At 43.5% G+C, this 22,103-nt stretch overlaps 1 protein-coding gene across 2 annotated transcripts in view; it reads right to left on the reverse strand.

The window, feature by feature from the left end:
- Positions 1–22,103, reverse strand: part of SLC4A4 (solute carrier family 4 member 4) — a 237,630-nt gene that overhangs the window by 197,455 nt on the left and 18,072 nt on the right. The window lies entirely within an intron of this gene.

A 22,103-nucleotide genomic window follows, 5' to 3' on the forward strand; every position in this document is an offset into this window, starting at 1 on the left:
TCTACAAGCTTCCAGTCAGCAAAACAAACCGAAGGCCTATCAGCTTAAGACTAACAGAAATTAAGGCGCTGTGTGAAGTAAAAACGTGCAGAAACAATATCTTCTGCCTTAAAGACTAATAAACTCAGGCTTCACCTCAACATTTATGTTAACAACAGGAGACAACTTTCTTGAGACAACATCTTGTTCTGTGTGCTTTATGGAACTTGGGGCACAACAGAGTATTGACAGATATGAAGGGACAGCATGTTCTGGTGGAGCATTTTAAGAAAATAGTAGTGCTGTCAAAGGGCAAGTTTTCATTTTATGCTTACACAGCACCAGCATAAAATATTTCCCTTGGAGAATCTCACATATCATTTTATTAATACAAACAGACACGGAATATCTCCATCTCTGAGAGTCCTGAACTTTTCACCTGCATTTTCCCCCCATGCTCACCATCCCATCTCAAAGCTCCCATCTTTCCCCACCGAGGGAGAGGACGTCCTCAAGGCACCTACCAGGTCTTCCTCTGAGAGCAGAGTATTTTCTTACACCGCTATTATCTGCAGCAGAGCAGCAACAGGTTGCCCTCCAGGATATGATTTTGTCTTCATTTTCAGCCTTGCCTTTGGTGGGAAGATGCAGCCCAGGACACTAACACCCTTTGTTTCTCTCAACTGCAGCAGGGGCAGCATAATGCAAGTCTAAGCACTGGTGGTATTCCTCGGCTGATTGTGCAATTCCAAGTGCCACGTATGCCCTAGAAGTAGCATTAGCTCAACCTTTTGACCCCCTGAAATGCATTAACGCTTAATGTATATTATGGCGAGTCCCAGAAGGGTGAGGGTCGCAGTATACAGATGCAGAAACCAACTCTCCAGCCGGAGCATCCGCTTCTGGGACATTGTCCATGACACAATCCAATAGACAAACCAGAAACCCAAAACCTCGGGGGCAGCCACGGCCAGGGTAAAACACGTGCACAGAAATGAGAGCAAGGACAATGCTAGGCTGTGAGGCACCCGCTGGGTTCAACTAGGAAGGCAAGGGAACAGCGCTTGCGTGCAAAGGGGGCCCCAAACACACACCACCAAGAAATATCTGAGTAACCTCTCCTGGCGGTGCACAGCTGCTTCCCGTTACTCCTCAAGGAGGATTTTTACAACTCCCTGCCCAAAAGGAACAGGGACTGTCACTTGGGCCAGGCCAGGGCAGCCTCCTGATACAGGGTGGCATCAGAGGCAGCGAGAGCACCGATGCAGCAGAAGTTGGGGGAAACTGTATTCCCATCGCTCAGGACAACATCTTCTGGTCTTTTCTTTCTAATTTGTTGTCCGTCTTATTTTGCAAGGCTAAATCCCAACTTCCTTCTCACATCAAGACTTCTCACTGAGTTGATGGGGAGATTCCAAGAGATATTAATTGCTGTTTGAAATCACTTCAAAGGACCTTCCCCCCACCCCCTTGTATTAATAGCCGGAATGAGGAAATTGGTTTTGGTTTCATACTTACATCTGCTCCCCAAGTCTTTGCGCATTTCAAAAACCCATCTTAAACCAAGCCTGTTTCTATTAAAAGGCTCCTACTCCACACAAGCGCTCACACCCATGCCTTTCCACTTCCACACATATCTATAGCCCCATGTTCCAACTGGCAGCCAGAGGTGCCAGAAATAACCACAAGAAAGGCTGCCATGAAATCCCCAGCCAAGTTTTGAAAATCCAGGCACTTTACACAAGCATCTATGCTTAGAGTACTTCATCTGAAGTCAACCTGAACTCGGCCTTGTAAGGTTCACATATCAGGGATCAAATATCAAAAAAAATGTAAACGCAATTACTTCTTTTTCTTTTCCTTCTTAAAAATCTGCAGGATAACAGTTGTTCCGCAAGCCTGTTAGTGCATACCTCTAGCAGCCTGCTGATGTTCCTGTCCCACTGGTACTAGCTAATGGCTAGTTTTCATTCTTAAGTGCTTCCCCCCACCTTCAAAGTCTATGCTACAGTGATTTTGGAAACTGGGTCAAAATGCAATTACTACATTCCCATGCTTTGGGCTGGGAAAAGAGAATAAAAGGAGGAAGAACATTAAGAAGAAATACTGTTGGCTGTAAGCCAGTGTTACGCTTCTCGCATTCTCACCTGTGCCGCAGCCCAAAGCAGTCCTGAGCGCTCCCACAGCAAGCTGCCATTTCACAGCAGGCCATTTTCCCTGCCAGGGTGTCAGGGAAGAGCACGCTCCATCCTAACGCAGGCTTTCCTGGCCAGACCCCAGCCAGCCCTGTCACATCTGTGCTGGAGGATGGGAGCAGGCAGAGGATGCAGCTGATAACAGCAGAAAAAGCCAGGGTGCGGGGCAGCAGTTCTTGCAGAGGACAAACTAAGTTCTCTCAGCAAGCAGCAGTCATTGCCCTGTGACACAGTCTTGCCGGGGAAGCTGTTGCAGCCACCTCAGATCTCCAGAGCTCTCCCCCAGCTTGCCAGCCCCATCTTTTCCGTTCCTGTGGCATAAGCAATACATCCCAGCACTTCAGTTCCCCCACTCCACTGAGAAGCATTTGCTGGTCCCAAACAGCTAGCGGGCCTTCTTGAATTGAGAGCTAACCATCAACTGCTTCCTGCGTGACCTCGCTCTTCACCGACTTGCATTTTGCAAAGTCACTCACCTTCTCGTACTAGCAAATCATATTACTTTCACACAGGTATCAAGGGACTCCCTGCACTTTTCCTCTCACCCGTCAACTTTGCACAAACCAACTATTCATTTACTTACAAGAAATCAGCTTTACAAGAGGCATCTGCTTTTGATGTCATCATCTACTACTTTGGCTGTCAAAAGCTAAACCCTGCTTTCACGCATAAACATTTTCCACAGCAGAAGGGAAATATTTGCTGTGTGTTCAGACATGCCCCTTGTTATTGTCACACTTATAACACAATCTATCATACCTTATCAAATTGCACATCTTCAGCATGCAGATGGTTTGTGACAACATGTTTAGGAGGCTTTCCAATATGGAAAAGGGAATGACTCAAAGACTTTTTTCTTCCACATCTTCCTAACTAGGTCTCTCTGGGAAACACAAAGCCCATTATACACATCCCCTATCTTCCTCTCTCTCCCATTGTTTCTTGTACACGCAGTTATCACAAACCAATTCCCTTTGCTGCTCTGCTCTCTAGCATTGTTTTCCACAGTTCTCAGAATATCAGTTCCAACTGTGCAGTATTTGCTGGCTCCGCTCCCAATTAATAATTGCATGTTAGAGCTGGGTAGTTATGGCTGCAGATTAAGGCCTAAAAACATTCAACAGTTTCTGGAAGATACAGACAGACATACAACCTTTCTTTTCCTAACACCAAACACAGTTTATCTTGCTATCACAATGTTCCGGGGAGATGTTATGCCACTTATGTTAACGATTTAAATAGATCAAAAAGTTGGCTCAGCAAGAGCATTTGCCACTGACAACAAACCACAAGCCTGATGTTATCCAAGAAGTAACTGTAATATGCTAGCACAGACTAGACAGATCACACACAGGATAAAAAAAAAAAAATCATGAAATCACCCTGTAATCATCGACATAGCACCAATTAAGCAAGCAATAACACATGGCAAAAATAGACAGGTTTCCACTGGACGTCTGTATTCTTTCAACCATGTTGCAAGGCACAGGATTTCACACCCACCTGGGAAAACCCAAGAGCTTGCTTTCAGAGACTCTCCAGCTCCTAAGACTGTCTAAAAGCTCTCCCGTGTTACAGTAACAGAACCTGCTGCAAAAGACCTTGCACCAGAGAAGAGTCTTACACTGGTCATGCCCCGCATCAACAAGAAAAACTCTGAAATACCTAGTTTGCTACAGAGGGAAAAGGAAGCGTTAGGGTTGCGGACTGGAAGTCACTGCATCCCTCCTGCATGATTTTGCCTCTCGGCATCCAGCCCCAAACCAGGCTGCCCAGACCTACCTCCAGTCCGTCCACAGAACCAACTGTTCCATCGGGTTCCTTTAGCAGGAGGAGAAACAGTGGTTCACAGCAGCTCACCTTCCACATTCGCTCCAGCTCAAAAAGAGAGGCAGAATCCAGCAAACATTCTCCAAGCTTGGAGGAACACTTCTTAACTTCAGGTCTGTTATGACATTTATTATGGCCCCCTTCTTCCCTCCCCTCAGCCCCCCCAGTGAAAGGGATCAAAATAGTTGCCCCCTGTGACATTTTGCTCCATTTGACCAATCGACTGTGGGAAGCGTCTCTGTTAAAGCCCCTGAAAGCCACACAAGAGCAGCAATGCCAGCCACCGTCAGGGCAATCACAGAAGTTAGGGGCAACACCCTGAAAACCTAACCTTTCTGCCGCTGGCAAAGAGGGCGTGGGGTCCCAAACTAATAGGAATATCCCACTACTACAATTTGCTTTGCGTATGCCTTTGGTGTAAGCCGAGCCCTTCACCTAGTGACATTGAAACTAATACGTGTCAGCTATCTGTCCGTGGTCCAAACTGCCCATCTTGGGGATGACTGGAGCTAGTCCCGGCCTTCCCTCCTGCCTCTGGGAGGCTTTCTCCAAGCACCTAACCCTTCACCCCACTCACCTCATTTAATCCCTTCCCTCATCTGTTTCTCCTGGAAACACGGTCCCCTCTACAAGCCAACTACACTTACTTTGACCTAAGCCCTTACCCACACCCCTGCCGTAGGACTCCACCACCTTACAGCAGCGTGCACGCATATGCGTAAGGACACAGAACGCAATCGTAGCTGGCTCCAGGCCACCAAGAAGCGTAAGCAATAAGGAATTTTGCCGTGCTGAGAAGGGAGAGCTGCATCCAGCTCCAGATGAAGACCAGATCGCACCTGCCACCTATAAAGAAAGAAGGGAACGAAGCAGAGCTGGGATGGGGAGCCAGGAGATCTGAGCTTGCTAGCCCCCTTGCTGAGGGAGGAAGAAGTGCCTTGGGGGCCAGTAACCACCATCCCACCCACCTGACCCATCCCTCTGCGGTAGGGTGCAGATGTCTCAGAGTATTAGCACTGGCAAACCTTGAACCTGCCGGATTTGCCACCCCCAGCTGTCTGCTGTGCTAGGTAACTTCATGTCTAAAACCTCTGCGTGCACATTTCCATGCTAGGAGAAATGCAGAAAGAGTCTTCACAACCGAGGGGCAAGCGAGAGAACGGAGCCTCCTTATTTTCTTGATGTACGTAAGCACTGAAGATGTTGGCAGCCTCCGGGTTTAGCAATGAACTCCACAGCGCTCCTCCCTTATGTCACTTTGCTTACTCTTCATGGCATCTACACTTGCCTTCATCCTGGTTCCATACCCTTGCGGATCTGACTACTCGCTCAAAATGCAAGAGGTGCCTCCACAAAAACTGTATCGGAGATGCTAAGATGGATAACATTTTCTAAGCATATTAACTCCCCACAGCCAGCTCTCTCAGAACATAGAGTACACCTTACTTCCAGTTCTACCTGGATCCATCACATACCTTACTTAGCAGTTACTCGTGGTAGACAAGCAAACAGAGCACATTTTTGTTTCTTTTCAAGGTGATTGTATGAGATTGAATACCAAACTTGAAAGGTGTCCTCAAGGAAATCCCTTCTCCCCTCCATCTTGAACACTGTGCATCTTCTGGAAACTATTTAATTTCCAGCATGAATCAGCTCAGATCATGTATGGCTGAAGTCTGGGGTTTGGGGTTTTTTTCGCTTGTTTTTTCCTTGAAGTTGTTGAAGCAAGCGTAGCTGTGGTAACAGCAGCTTTGACTATAGCATTTGGATATTACTGCGCAGAACTTACTAGCACCCTGTTTTGACTGAGACCCTGCTAAAACCAGTTTTAGCCCCACTCCAGTTCCTTACCCATTTTCTTCTCATCCTAATGTACCTCCAGGCAATGAAAACTCATTATCAGCCTCCAGCTAAGCCTCAGAAGGTATTTTCCTTCCATAATTAACTCTTCACAACACTTACTTTTTCTTGCTAGATTTTTGCTAGGGCTCTTGGGAAGCAGGGGAAACAAGTTTTAAAAATTTTAGAAATGTTTTTGATATAAATAATGGTAATAAAAGATAGAAATAACATTCAGACCATCACGTTAACTGTGCAGGAAGAAAATTTTGCCTGTTCTTCCACCCCAGAAGATGGGTACCAATGGGTAGTTTCTACAGGAAGAGAAAAATTCAACAGGTCTGAAGGCTTTGATACAAGGCATTTTATTTACAAAGTTTATTTACAAAGCTATCTAAAACATAGCTCTGCTAAGCAGCAGTGGAATCAAACAAGGAGATAACTTGCCTCATTTCTGCAGTTGGTTAGGCCAGTTACAATACGTGTTCTCTGAGCCATCCCCTTCAAGCCTGGATGCGCAGCTGTAGCCCTCCCAGAAGTACTTCTCACCTCCCACAGCCAACTCAGATAAAGTTTAACAGGGTCCTTACATGTACCTGAAGTCTAATGCAGCTCTTAACAGGCACTCCCTTCCTTCAAGAAGGTTCTTCCCAAATGCATTGCTACATCTTTGCACTTGAGGCTCTCCAAGTAAACTGCCAAACGCATCAACATAAAAGTAAATGAGGAATAGAAGTTGCAGTGCCAAAAAGCAAGCAAGCCTGATTTTGGGAAGCACTGCAGCAGAATGAGAACTCCACAGCCATCCAGTACAAAGCACCAGACTGCACAAGCTCACCCTACCAACGCAAGGTTTTCAGCATTTTATGGACCGATGTTTATGACTGACTAGTTATCACCTATTCTGCCACAGCCAGCTCAGTTACTGTGTGCTCTAATATATTCTCCTTCATGAAACAGAAACGCGGCTGTGTTTTCATACCTGGTCCATATGAAGTCGGTACTGCCAAATTATCTGATAACATACAGGTCTGATACACCTGAACACGTAACCACAGCCTGATAACTAGCCTGTCAGGTTATTCTGTTGGTTGTTTCATTCTTTGGAAAGCTGGAATGGCACCCTTACTTACATTAACTTGTACTTAGGAACAAAGCCAAAGCAATACTGCTACCAGTCCAAGAACATCTAATGAAGAATTGAATTGTGTTCAACTCAAACGTACAAGAAAAAAGAAAAAGAATGAAAAAACACAGAACACAGCAGAGTATTCAGCAGTTGTCTCCCCTTTAAGACATAACGCTTTATAACGATTTCGGTATAATGGAAGGAACATACTGTTGATGTCATTAAAACTTCATTTGGAATGGCTAATATTCCAAATTCAGTGTGCAGCCATCACAGAAACCAAGAGAATTTAAAATTCTTCAACTCCATGGAAATTAATACCAGGTAGGGGAGGGTGCTTTAAAACAAACAAAGCTATTTTTAACTGCGCATTAAAACATACATTTCTTGCTTCTACAGCTAGCACAGTTTTCAGACCAATCACAGGCCATACTAAAGCACACTGTGGCATGGAATGCTTGAGATGTGCCTTTAAAGATAAATTGTAGAAGGAGATACAAAGGTTAAGTGAAAGCCAATTCCTTCTCTGGAGAGCCTGCTTTGCAGCACAGGACATACAAAACCTGCCCCTGCTGAGGCAGGGCACACATCAAGTGCCAGGAAATAGGTGTAAAGCTGCAGCAGGAATACACTCCGGAGGAGGCAACTGATCATGAAAAGATGTGTTGGAAAACCACGGCAGAACTTCTGACATAGCAGCTCACCTGCTCTACCTTAGGTAAAGCCAAGACACACTGCTAGCAGTTTCTCTTCCTACCCTACAAGGGGCAAGAAGAGAAGCAGTACTGGCACCCCCCTTCCGAGAAGAACAGGCAGGCTCCCAGAGCTCGTCTGCCTGTCTTCAGCAGAGGATGCCAGCAGCAGCAGCCCTCAGCCTCTCTCTTGGTTGCTCCCTTTAAGAATTGCTTCTTTCTGCTCTTTTCAACGTCAGCAGTCCATCAGACCCATCCTGCAGAGATGCCAAAAAACTGGAGATGGGAGCAGGTCATGCCCATCCAGAGGCCTGCCCAGTCCCCAATGCTAGCCCCCAGTCCACATCCCGTGCCCAGTTCTGCGCTCCATTCTCCAAGGCCCCCTTTGGGAAGAAGCTGTTTGCACCATCCCATCTTGCCAAGCCTCTGGGCACCCTACCAGGGGGCTTCTGACCTCTCTCACTGGGATGACAGGCCGGATTCAGATCCCTGCTCAAGCCAGCTCCATCCCAGTCTACGAGCTTTCACCGCACATATCACCTTCAAAATCCCCACCAAAAACATGAGGAAGCAGAACAGTCCCTTGGAAAAGAGCCAGTTCAGTCCCAAAGATATTTGTTTAGAGATGTTTCAAAAAGAAAAAAAAAAGGGCAAGAAAGAAAGAAAAAAAAAAAAGGCAAGAAAAAAAAAAGGCAAGAAAGAAAAAAAAAAGGCAAGAAAGAAAGAAAAAAAAAGGCAAAAAAGAAAGAAAAAAAAAGGCAAGAAAGAAAGAAAAATAAAAAAGCAGGGAAAAAAGGAATGAAAAAATGGAATGAAAAAAGCAGAAACCCCCAACACCCCTATTTCATCTGTTGTAATTGTTGAGGTAGCATTGAGAATCTCTTTAAAAAGCACTATTATATCCATGTGTTATAAAATTACTAGTTGATATACACCCTGTCTACAAATCTGAAGACCTGTACCACGCACTCACTGAACGTATTTTATTCATCTGATTTTTGGTCAGTATAAAGAGGATTCTCAAGAGCTCTGACGAGGACCTGTCACTGTTCCTGCTGGATCAGAGACAGGCAATTAAAATATACTTTGAAGGATGTAAAGTTAGGCTATTAGAGATGACTCAAAGGCCCCCACCAAGACCCACCACAGCAGTCAAGAAGATACCAAGAAGCAATCAGGAGGAGAGAAAGCAGGGAATATAAGGCCCCCAAATTAATACTGGTGAGGAAAGAAAGGGAAAATGGTGTCCAAAGAAATGGACTGAAGAACATCTACACTGCAAGTCATCGCTCTGCTTGCCAAAGAACGATGTTTCTCCCAGCCCTTCAGAAACAGCAAAATCCCCTATCAGCTATAGGACTTGCTCTATATAATGTTCCCATTAGGGTCAGGCATCCGCAGCTTGTATTTATAGAAACGTGGTGTCCTCGCTGCACCGGCTCTTGTCTAATATTGCACGCATTGCTTCCCTCTGCTTCCATTCTCTCAGATTACGCGCCAGCAGTGCAACGTGATGCACCGAGGAAAATGACACTTTGCCCAGCTAGCATGCTACCAGCACTGCCAATTAGCCCTCTCAAATCCTGCCCAGTGATGACAAGCTGCTTACCCAAGCGGTGTGTAGCAGGGGGTGGCAGAGGCGCCTAGCGGCTATGGCACTCATCCGGAACAGAAAGGATATGCAATTTATTCCCAAGGAAGGAATGCCACCATCCTGCTAAATAGCCTCAGCAATGGCATTTTATTGCATACAGCCCCAGTGTCCCTGTCTGGAGGAGACGGATAAAAATGCTAAACTCCTTTCATAAGGTGTCTTGAGAACGACAGAAGACAAGATTTCATTTATTTGTGTTCTCAATATTAAGGACACGCAGAAACCTGCCCCCCTCAGTCGTTTTGCCAGTAGGACCAGGATTTCACCCAAAGGCCCTGCCTTAAGTTTCAGAAAACCCTGCTGACTTGCCCAGAAACCCAGGACAAGGTTGTTTAACTTCTCTATGCTTTAAGTTCCGTGTACAAGAAGCAAGAAGAACTTCCTTCTCAGAGAGCCTGAAAATTAACGAACACAAAGATGCCGAGGACATGAAGCAGAGGGAGGGTATGCCCAGCCAAGCATTTCAGCCATTCTGGAAGGAAAGCTGTGCACAGCTTTAAAGGTGCAGGTTTATTTCCTGGAAAAGCTGGCACAATTGATCAATTCACAAGCTCAAGTCTTTCAAAATGAACCCTTTAAGAATCTTCTTGTTAACAGGTTTTTTTCTCCTTGCTTTGTTTTTTGAATGCTTGAAGAGACTAAGGGACTGAGTAGTAAACAAAATTAAAGACTTTGGATATTATTTTTTTTCTTTAACTTTGAAAAGCTGAAAGCAAAACGCATTATATTTATCAGCATATTATTGTCACTGCAGATTTTAAACAAGTAGACAGGTAAAACAACTTGAAAACCCTAACATATCAAGTTACAAACAGCAAAACTCAGGTTTTGAAAACCCTTGAGCTTGCTTTTTCAAGGGAAAAGGAAAGAATTGCTGCAAAAAAACTCAGCCCTGCTGACACAGGGCTCTGGCCAGGCAGACAGCAAATGCGTTACTATCATTTATTGCTCTAAAGGACTGTCTCATCTGAATCCCTGCCTCGAAGAACTTATAGACTAAGTCTCAACAGGGAAGCAACAGGGAAGGAAACAAAGGACGTTCAGACTGGATATCAGGAGAAATTTATTCACTGAAAGGGTGGTCAAGTGTTGGAACAGGCTGCCCGGGGAGGTGGTGGAACCACCATCCCTGGGGGTGTTCAAAAATATGCGTAGATGCAGCGTTTGGGGACATGGTTTAGCGGTGGGTTTGGCAGTGCCGGGTTAATGGTTGGACTCGATGGCCTTAAAGGTCTTTTCCAACCTAAATGATTCTAAGGAGAGATAACACATCACATCCAAAAAGCTCGACTGTTCCAAAAAGACCAGATCCCCTCATTTCTCTTCCATCTGTCCACATCACCTAGTATCCAAGAAAATTCTTTTACCACCTGAAAGCACTAATTTCTGTCTCTCTTCTGGGATTTCTATTTATCTTTTGCTATTTGCTGTTCTGACACATTACAAACCATAGGCTACAACATGTTTAACAACAACAAATCATCCCGTTGCATAATTGTAAGCACTTACTTTGTGACAGAGAGAATCACAGCCAGAAAAGACACGGAAGGTTTACAGTTAATCACATTGAAATGCATGTTGTCTAAAACTGCCTCTTGAAGGACAACACCACTATCTCCCATTGCTAATATTACAAGAGGCACGCAATCACCCATTGTTTAAGCAGTTTTTACTGTTAGTAACTGTTAGTTTTCTAAGAGCAATTTCAGAGTCAGGACATAGCATGGCAGTTAGAAATGGTTCACACTCCTGTGTGACTTTGTAAGAAATCCCTGCTTTGTTAGCTACTTCATCAGGTTCCCACCTACCAGCAGAATACTCCCACATCTATGTATTTAAACACTTCTTTGTGCACAGCTTTTTAGGAAGGCATTATGGTTTGAGTACCATATCTACACACACTCTGCCGCAAAGATAAGTTGGCATTTTGTGATTTGGTTGGAAAGCAGCACTGAACTCACAGACCCTATGTGTCATTCACTTGAACCAAAGAGAAACCACCTCCATTCAGACTAAATAATCACAACACACCCAAAGCATATGTAAATGCCTATCAAGCGATACCCCTGGTTCAGCAGAACTTTGCTACCAATTATGAAAAAAAGCCACCAAACCTAAACCCAAGCTAACTAGTTTAGTGTTACTAAGCTAGCAGTGTTACTTAGTGTTACTAAGCTAGTAGTACCTTTCCACCAGTGTTATCCATCATCCCTCCACCACCACCAAACCACCCCAATCATTGCTTTAACCACACTTTGCTCTCTTCTCTCAGCTGATGGCACAGAAGTGGGATAAAAAGAAAGCCCAGATCCTACTAGTTTCCTGCAAGAAATTCCCTTTTTCCAGTTTTTACAGCCTTACTCAATGCGAGGAGCAAAAAGAGCCTATTTGACTACCAAGGGATCTGGTAAAAAGCACTTGTTAAGAGGGCCTAAGCATCAGAGACAGAGGGGCAGGAGCAGGAAGGAGAACGTAGCCATGAAAATAATCTGCAAGGGATGACTTCCCTGTTCAAGTCAGTGTAAAAGAATTGCACTGTCAAAGCTGCAAGCCTCCCTGCTTTGACCTATGGCGGCGATTGTGCCCATTCAGTCCTCCTTGCCAGGGAATGGATGGAAGCTTCCAAGTTGGTCAGACTGAGAAATCTCTTGCACTGATGGTCTCCCCTTTATTAAGCATGGCACATATATGACCATGCAGAAGAGCTGAATAGAAACGGTACCTCCTGGGCTGCAAATTATTAGCCAGTCTCCTGTCTTCTGTGTATCCCACCCATATCAAATCCCTGTGAGGCTCTACACCCCAATACTACTTTTTTTTTTCCCCCCATCTTTGTCTGCTCTTCCCTTCCAGCTACACATACAAATTTTCACTCTATCCTTCCTGGTATCATTTTTTTTTCTCATATCCTTAAAATTTCTTGCAGGAGTCACCGCAGGATTAAATTCAAAGTGATTATAATTATCTCTGTAGTATTTCTTCTCACATTTGAGCACAAGTAATCAACTAAAGACACCAAAACTCAAAACACAAGGGAATTTACCTGTGAGGCAGATACAAAAAAGGCTGCTGCTTCTCTGAGCAGACATCCAGTTGTCGCATTTGTGGAATTGTCATTAGCACACTGTAAAATGTTACATGCCACAAATGTCACTGGCTGAAGTAGCCCAGCTTCACAAAACAGGGTTCATTTTTCTGAAGCCAAGGAACTTGACCACTGCTACTTTCAGTCCTGCTGTGCATTATTAAAAGGTCACCAGAAACCAGAGCTCTGAAATGGTCTCTGCAGTTCTTTCTAACAGGACCTTTCTCCTCCTCCTTGTATTGAAAAGCAGTGAAGTTTAACTCAATTTAGAAAGCATTATCTCCAAGTCTGAGTTGGCATGCAGTGAAATAAATGGGGGTATTCATTTCTCCGGAAATCACTTGAAATTCTTTGCTAACTTAGATAAGCACCAGGTTGAAAAACCTGCCAAAGCTTTTTCTTACTAATCAACCAAGGAGTTTAGATTACTCCCTCTTGCTTCAGTTTGAGTGGCCAGGTATTTTCAGTGGTGATATAGTGGCTTGCTGGAAAATCCTCCCTCTTATGCAAACCTGCCAGACTCTGTTGACCCTAAGAACACAGCACAAAGCTGTTCCTGTTCGCTTTACTGAATCACTTTCCCCAGTGTGGGATGGAGTAAGGTGCACCTGGAAGAAGAATAAGGACAGGTAGTTAGGCAACGAGGGAGCGCTGCTGCAGGCATGAGTGGTTTATCTTCTGTTTGATCTCTCCTGCCAAGGGAAGGCAAGAATGGACGTAATAACTCTACACAGACACCTGAAAGAAACAAACAACTGTCAGAAGTCTGGGGTGATTTGGGAAGTGAAGACAACTCTATCATTACCTGGCTGCTTTGACACAGTGAAAAATTCACATTAAAAAAAGCAGTCATCATAAAGAGAGGGGTCATCTTTTTAAGATGAAGAAGTATCTAACTAAACAAGATGGAATTAAGCAAGAAAAATTACTCAAAATTTAAAGAAAAAGATATCTCCCATAATTTTTTTGGTGGGAATAAGAAGAAATCCTTCTAAGATACCATGGGATCAAAAAAATCTGCTGTGTGTGCAGATTCCTCCAAGAACTTTTGCCAGTGTTTTAACTAGGACATCTATTCCTTCCTGCCTACACAGTTTTAAAGCTGCCATCCTCTCTTTTCCTCCATCATCGAGGTTCTTGATCTACTTCCATTTTGCTCCTGAGCGCACAGCATTTCTGTGACTGTCCTCCAGCCTCAGATCACTACCTCTCTTCAGATATCTACCAGTGCCACAATTACTTCCATCCCTTACCTATATACTTTACTTGATCTCTTTGATGAGTTATGCAATGTTTATCCACCATTTGATCTTCTCTGATTGTATCATAGCAACTGACAACAGTTTATAGTGGATATTGTGCAAACACTCTCCAACGGAATACATCTATGAGTCCTGCTGGTTTCTTGGGTAATGTTACGCTCTTTGGAACAATAACACTAGTCAACAAGTTATCTTAATTTTATGCTAAAATTAGAGCCGTTGAACATTATTTATTTCAAGTCCACTGGTTTTATTGAATACCAGGAAGCAGCGGGAACGTGTCTCAAGCACTGCAACCCATAGAATTTCATCTATGACATTCATGCAATACCATTTGCTTGCAAATCTGAGCAACCTGAACAGAAAACACTATATGGCATCCACACAAAGTAAAATCTAAATATGCTCCCTACATTCCTTTGTCTGAATACATTTGTAAAAGGGAGACCTAAACCCTTTAGTTTTGGGTTCAGAAGAGCTTCTCCAAGTCATAAAGAAAACCATGTTCAAAGACCCCTGAAGTACTACAGCAAAACATAAACAATCTTTCCTGTCCCTAGAGAATTTGATAAAAACTACATCACCTATAACCAACTTTCGCACTAAGAGTGGTAGCTGTAGGCACATTACTTACCGTCTGTGTGTCAGCATCCCTGCCACAGATATAGGGATGATACAAGTGTCAAACCCTCTCAAAACTGTCCAGAAATTATCATGAACACAGCACAGCTAATCTAGAATACCAGCGGAGCTGTACAAGCATAAAAAGCAGCAGTTAAAAAAATAAAAAAAAAAGGAACTTAAGTAGGGCAGGGGGTGATTCCTGCTTTTTACAGAGATTAAGCTCATCACCCTTCCTCATATCGATTTTCCACCTTGGTGCTATCAACCAGCTTACAAGAGAAGTAGGTTTTAGTCAAGTCTGAGGGAGGATGTCTCAAAACTTCAAGCAAAAACAGGAAGCGAGATTTATAATGCAGCAGCCCCGTTCTCCTTTGAATCGCTCTGAACATATTCTTTGTCATTAACCAACATTGTAAACGATGAGTCAGTCTACCCCTCAGGTAGCTGAATTTCTCTGAAGGTAGTTTTGATTACCAATAAAACACAGTCTCTTTTATTGCTGCCGAAGGTGCCTTCTTAGGAAATAGCACTGAACACAGCTCCCACCAACTTCAGGAAAAAATATTTCTCATGTCTCTTCCTACATACAATGGCATAACACTGGAGTCACAATCCCATCCAGAGGACTGCACTGCAGCTGTACAAATTCCTCTAGTTAAGTCCCAAACTGTTGCAGTTTTCATAGCTGCTGACCGAATTCTAGCCTATCCCCCAGCACAGGCTGCATTCTAGCAGCAAGCAGGACAATTCAGTCATTTCTTACCAAATCAGTCAGGCAGGTATAATGTTTAAGTTATGTTTAGCACCCACATTTATTTTGTGACCAAGCATTCCTGGGAAAGTTAAAACAACAACTTGTCTTTGGCTTTGTATCAAAAAGTGCCTAAAACTATAAAAACATCCAGGCTTTGCAGTTTTCTACCCTTTGCTGGTGAAGTCCCACCAGCTGCTAGGCAGCATATTCCCTCTCCCTTGGCAACTGAACCATGTTCTTCATAATCCTTGTGAAAAGCAGTCCCAGTATCTTTCCTGCAGGTTCTAGGAGAGATCCTGACCTTTGGCTTCATAATCCCATGTTCTTCTGTAAGGGCCCGCTTACGTCTGGCCTCCCTTTACTGACTTCTCCTCTGCCTGCACCTAAGTAGGCACAATCTAGAAAGAAAACCTGACTATTCTTTTCAGGGTTTAACGTTTTCCTACATGTCTCCACCTGGCCAGATCTGTACACTCCATCTAGCACCACAGAAACACTCTTATATGCAGCATCTGATGCAGACTCTCATCACTGAACACCAAATCTCTCCCTGTTCCTTTCCTTTCCCAAGTAACAAATCGATGGTGACTTAATAGAGCAGACAAAGGGAAAAACAGTTTTTCAGCCCTAGAAGACTGTAACTTCTCCTCCAACCTTGAGTGCTTTAAAGCTTCTGCCATCATTGTGCACACCAACTTTGAGTACTGCTTTGCAGGGCTTGAAATCAGATCAAAAACTCAGCCTCAGATGTGAGAAAGCAGGCCTCAGCATCCTATCATAATGCAAATAAGATATACCTGCAGTATTGGGGACACAAAAGACAAATAGAAGTTGCTCATTCATTCCTGTCGTGGCTTTTCAAAAGTCCACATGGCCTTTCTCAGTGAACAGGTAACACACACACACAGAGCAGATACGGCAAGTAAGGTGACACAGCTGCCTGCATCCAGAGTTACATTACGTCTCTCAACAGCTGCAAGCAAACCAGCAATTCCACTGCAGACCTAACATTAAAAGTGATGGCAGAAGTGGTATCTGCACAGAAAGAACCGGCTGTAGTTACAGACCAGGGTCCAACTTATCCGGGTACCGTATGGATCACCTGCAGAGCACCAGTCACTGACCTACAGCATTTATCCCCTTGGTTTACAGTGTAATACAGCAGAAGGTGTAGCTGCAGGGACCAAAAATGTGTTAGCATTGTGTGATTATAATATATTTTATAGCATTCTAACAAACAATGGACAAATATTCTTCAATATCCTCAGCTAATTTTCAGCAATCCTTCCACTAAGGAGAAATTCACTTTATTAGAGTTTTATTGCACTTGACTGGTCTGTCCCACATTGTCTGAGCCCACTGAGGACAGATGTAACAAAACCTACTCTATTACATCTTTTTGGCTGCACAGCCAGTTGAGTCAAAAAAGGCAAAAAAAGAACCACCCCAACAATCTGAAATCAGATTTCTAAACTTAAGACTTTTTTCAATTTACACATTATTATTAGTTTTCTTTATTCCAACAGGAGAAGCAAAGCTTTTGTAATAATAGATTGTGGTAGTACATTCAGATTTCCTGCTGTTACTTAATTTTACTCCCTTGAACAGATCACTCATTTCTATATATATTCTCTACATTTCCAACCAATACGTGGTGCTCTCAATTCATTTTCAAACTAGCTGCAATATTTTAAAACAGAAGGGCCCAAAAATAGAAGATCACCAGGCACAGACACATGCTTATCCACTTAGTTTTCTCAATGCATGCTTTCTTCAGTGTAAGGCTATCAAAGAGTTTCTCAGTTCCTTTTGTTTTATTCAGTATGAATTAGCACACAAGCAAAAGCCTTACTACTGACCATTTTAAAAAGTTTGATGAATTTCTGTGTCTACTGCATCATCGTGATATTTTATCATTTGCAATATCCTCCCAAAATTATATTTTACAAAACCAACATTTATGGCTTAATTCCTCATAAGGTAACAAAATGCCCTCAAAAGTAATACATCCAAAGATGCACTGGACCTCAGATTCGGTCACCTACCAAGAAAAATAACCTCTCTAAACTATACTGAGGGCAGGAAGGAACGTAACAAGAACTCTGAGGCTTAGCCCCAACTTATCCCACTCCCTCTGCACAGCAGTACAGTGGGGAAGGGGGCAGGAACATGCCACTAGCGTCAGGCTGAAACCATCCTTTTTGGCAGCAGTATGACCTTAGACCAGGAAAATCCCGTTACCCTTCCATTTTCCTTACCAAGATGTCATGCCATCAGCACACAAAAGGGGAAGGAAAGGTACTAAGCGTTCATATACATAAATTCCATTTTACAGAACAAGCCATTGAGTTTCAGACCATGTAAATAAATACCTGACTGTTATAGAAGACCAAAGAGCAGAAACAGGTTCTCTGACACATTCTAGAAATAAACACGGCTGTTCCATTTCCATTATCAGACAGACCTGATCTGAGTCTCAGCAGGGTCCACTTTTCTAAGCAAGCAACATCACTTCTCAGGATGGCAGAGCTCTCATGACCTTTATTGTTATTACTGTAATCAGGGACGTCACAAAATGGTGTTCCTTGGAAGCTCGATTTGTCTTTGATTTTCTACTGGAGCAAGGATTCGGTTTTTCCTTTTAATTGTTTATTGTTGTAGGGATCAGCCCTTTTAAGGTGTTTCATGTTATGACTTTTTACACAGAAATAGATGCTGATTCACTGGAAGATGACAAAAGATGAAGAATCCAAAAACACTGCTGTTAGTACTACTAGCTAAGCCTGCACCGCTGCCACAGTCTACAGAGGTGGAATACTAAACCCTGGAAATATTTGCTTTTAATATGTTAGCAACCCCTCGCTTTCCACTTAGCAGTCATCCTGAACACATCCAGTCCTCCAAACCAATAAATGCACACAAACAAGGTAAGTTTTCTTCTCTACTGCAAACAGGTAAATACTTGAAGACACAAATGCAATTCCAGTGCTAAAGATATGTTGGCTGCATCGCCTCTCCCATTAGAAGACTTCACTCTGAACTCCCCAAACAACTCATATGAGACGTTTTCCAAACATGCAAGCAATTGCACATCTGCTCAAAAGGACTTTTAGACACCCATTTTTCTACACTGTGAGAATAAACACCAACTATGTTCCAAACCTTCAGCATGTTTAAGCGAGACCCACCAGAATGCATCACTTTTTGATAAACCATGCCCCGTTTGAAACCTCTGCTCAAGGGTCTACCATCTGGCTTGGCAAAGTCACCACAGGCAGAAGGAAAGGGTATGACTCTGGAAGGAAACATGACTAGGGACTTGAAAACATGTCACCAGGGAGATGGAGGGATCGCTGTGCTCCAGACAGACCACCTGATGATGGGTGTGTTGCCTCCCAGTTACTCCCAGTGGGAGGAATCTGTCTAAATCAACTGGCAGGGGGGGCTGCCCCAGGTCCCCACCAGTGCCCTTCAGCACCACGGCCAGCACCGGGGGCCACCATCCGGGCCAGGCTCAAGCCAAGCAAGGGCCAGGCCACAGGTGGGCACGGGGGCCACTCGGCTGGCCTAGGAGCCGAGGGGCAGGCAGGGCTGAGGGTGTTCTGGTTTCACTCAGTTGCAGTGTTCCTGTGTGAAGCACATGCTAATAAATCTAATGGTACAGGTAACACCAAGGTCGGTTGCGTAGTCTTAAAACATCATTTCCATTTTCCATAAGTAACGGCGTTTCCCAAATTAGTTTTAAGCTGTTTTCCTAGATCTGCTTTAAGTGATTTTTGACTTAACAGTACTAAAGGATGTGTTAAAGGCTGAAATACGCCTTAAATATTTACGGGCTTTATATTTACTACAGATCCTAGGCCTCCTATATATATGTGCCAGCACCTCCATTTAATGATAAACATAATCAGCATTCAGACAGGAAGAGTTTATACATAACCCAAGTTATTAAATCAAAGTTATCACATTAAGTTATAGGTTTCTTTCTTTTTTTAATGGGGTGTTATAATATTATGCAAGGAAGACAGCTTTCATGTTGCTAAGTTGGGGAGTTTATCTACTAAAACAGAGTCACTAAATATCCCATGAGGAAGAGGTCATTCTTAAATGCAGTTGGCCACAAATTAAACACAGTCAACAAGGAAATTCTAACAGTTTGGTGAGAATGCTCTGCATCACACTTACATAAATACACTTAAGCTTGTTTTTAAATGCCAGTCTGATCCTCAAAAAGAGGCAGTTATGAGGTCTTCATCACATAAGTAAATTCAAAGTTAACTCTGGGCTGAGTTAAAAACAGAAAGCAAAATCAGCTATTAGGATTTAAAGTCACTTTCATCACTGTATTTCTATATTCTTTGTCTACATTTCAGGCTGTAATTTCATATTAGAAGATACCAGCTGCTGAAAGCAAACTTCAGCATAGTACTTCATCCTTCCTAAACCCATCCTGCTGCTCATTCCCTGGAGACCTTTCTCATGCTTTTCTTTGCTATTCTTGCGGTCAAAGCTCAGCAAGCAAGCAGGAATTTGGGCAGAAGAATTTTCCTGCACGCAGCTTACACTGCAGAAATACCCGCATTAACCTTCCCAACAACCCTCATATGCACTTAGGCATAGCAGAGTGATTCCCAGCTATGTTATTTCTATTCATGCTTTTTGCCCAAGTGTTTACTAATCTGGGAGAGCAAGGCCAACATGGGCAGAAGTAGAGGAAGGCCTGTAACGATCCCTGTCCTGCATGGCTGGCATCACACTCCTTTCCCTACTTGGGATTAGCATGTCATTTGTCCATGCATCAGCTTTTCCCACCCAGTGTCTCCGGGCAGCTGTCAGTGGCTCTTCCCACCCAGGAGGTGGATCACTCCACTGCTGGGATGACTATCTAATGATAGGCACTCGCAGCTGGCATGCTGTTGGAATCCCACAACAGAACTATAATAAGCACCGGGCATGACTAAACGTGAAGCGCCGTCTACTTTTGCAGTGGCATCGTGCCATAACCCATATGTGATCAAGAATTTTTGAAAAATGTGACCCACATCCTCTTTCACTTCCTTACCCCTCTACCAGCAGCATCTCCTAACCCACACAGCTCCCTCTAGCCAGCAACCCAAGTGGCTTTAGGAAGCCGTATTGCACAGCACGCATGCCCTTCCTGCCAGGACAGGGAGACAGAGACGCGTGGCCCAGAACCAGCACATCATGATGCACCCTGGCTAAGAAAGGAAAGGAGCAGGGCAAGGAAAGCAGGTTTACTTTCTCAGTGTTACCTTCCATACACTAACTAAACGTGAGACAACTTGAAATTCCGTCACTAGAAGCTAGAGTGAGCTCATTGCTATGTAGCTGATCCTGCCCTAAAGTGAAATCAGCATTTCTGCTTGGCTGAGCAGAATCTTTATTATCCCGCTGCCACTCTGAACACACCGTATTTCAAAATTTTTCCCACAGTAACTTTAAGGCACTCTCTCCCATAGACACGCTAACTTCATTTGCAAGGTCACAGAAGGCATAGTGACAAGAACACCTGTAGCCAAAATCTTTCATTTGAGACCGGAGAAAACAAAGTGAGTCGGTAAGTAACAAAACAATACTGCTTGTACCACTAAGCACTGCTCTTAAGCCATGTTTTGTCCAAGTGCCACCAAGCAGGCAAAATAGCTGGCAACACACTCTAAAAAGCAGAAAGAGAGTGACACCTTGCACCATCTAATCACTTTCAGCTATATTATCAGCCCTCTGGCTATCACTAGCTCCTAATAACTTTCCTAAATCTTTGCACAGACATGAACAAGGAAAACTTCGAGTAGTCAGTCAGGAATTTTTAACAAGGAATGCCAGGACTGTGAGCTGAAAAGGCAGAGTTAGCTCTTCCTTGAATGCCAGGGGGCATAACAGCCACAGGTGACATCCTCTACAGCTTTTGCGGAGAGAAAACAAAGTGCTGGAAGCTTAACTGCATCTGAAGCACTCCATCTCAGGCCATGAGCTAGTCCCAAATTCCGGCAGTAAACGCTTACACTCTGTCTTCTCAGCTTTCACAAACACTCTTTGGATTCAAGTAACTTGGAAATAGTTATCCAAACTGGTGGACCAGGAGGAAAAAAAAATTAAAAAAAGAAAGAAAAAAAAAAAAAAGAGGCAGCAAGTCAGTCTTTACACTAAGACATTCTGCAACTTGATTTTACAATCCAGAGGTCACAACAGTCAGTATTCAAAAACTTTGCAGAAAGTGGTAATGAAACACACACATGCACGTACATAGGCATACATACACAGATACATACTCTTTTTATGAGAACAGCAACAAAACAAAGGAAGAAATTGTTCCTTTCTGAAGTCACACAGAGTTTACTAAAACTGGATTTTGGAAGCAGTCCAGTGCTACTCTCTGCATCTGAAAGAACTCCATGCCTTAAACATACACAGTATGTCAGAAACACTACTTTAATTTTCCTTTTAACTCCTAACCAAGCAGGCAATTAGCAATGGTCCTATTTTAAATGCATGGTAAAAGGCAGATAAAATGACATAAAATGGCCTGTTTAAGACAGAGGAAGCCCAAAGCTCAAGTCAAACAATGCACTTGATTTATTTAATTTTTTTTACATCGATAGGTTTTGAAGAAGTGTCTTCCCCTTCTTTATTTCTAACAAGAAAAAAAAAAAAGACAGACCCTTTAAGCTATCCCAGATCACGCACCTGGAAGCAATGGTACTCAAAAGCACTAATCATATTTTAAAAAAAAAAAACAACTCTTGACCAACATCTTTGTCACAACACTAGAGCAAACTACATTTTGAAATCTTTCCGCTAAAAAGCACTTTCCTTCAGGACACTGCCTCAAACCATCACCTAGAGCCAAATGGAATCACATGGTCCTACTTTGAATCCTCACTCTGTGCAATCAAGCCCTGAGCCTAACAGCATTTGCCTCAGCAGATCTGAGGCTCAAACTCTGCAATTCCACTCCTCCAGGTCAAAAGGAGGAATGAAGTCAGACCATGCACGTCTTCACAGAGCCGAGTATCGCATTTCCCTGAAAAGCTTCTGGTTT

The sequence above is a fragment of the Falco biarmicus genome, chromosome 1, assembly GCF_023638135.1.
Source record: "Falco biarmicus isolate bFalBia1 chromosome 1, bFalBia1.pri, whole genome shotgun sequence".
In the NCBI taxonomy this organism is placed as follows: Eukaryota; Metazoa; Chordata; class Aves; order Falconiformes; family Falconidae; genus Falco; species Falco biarmicus.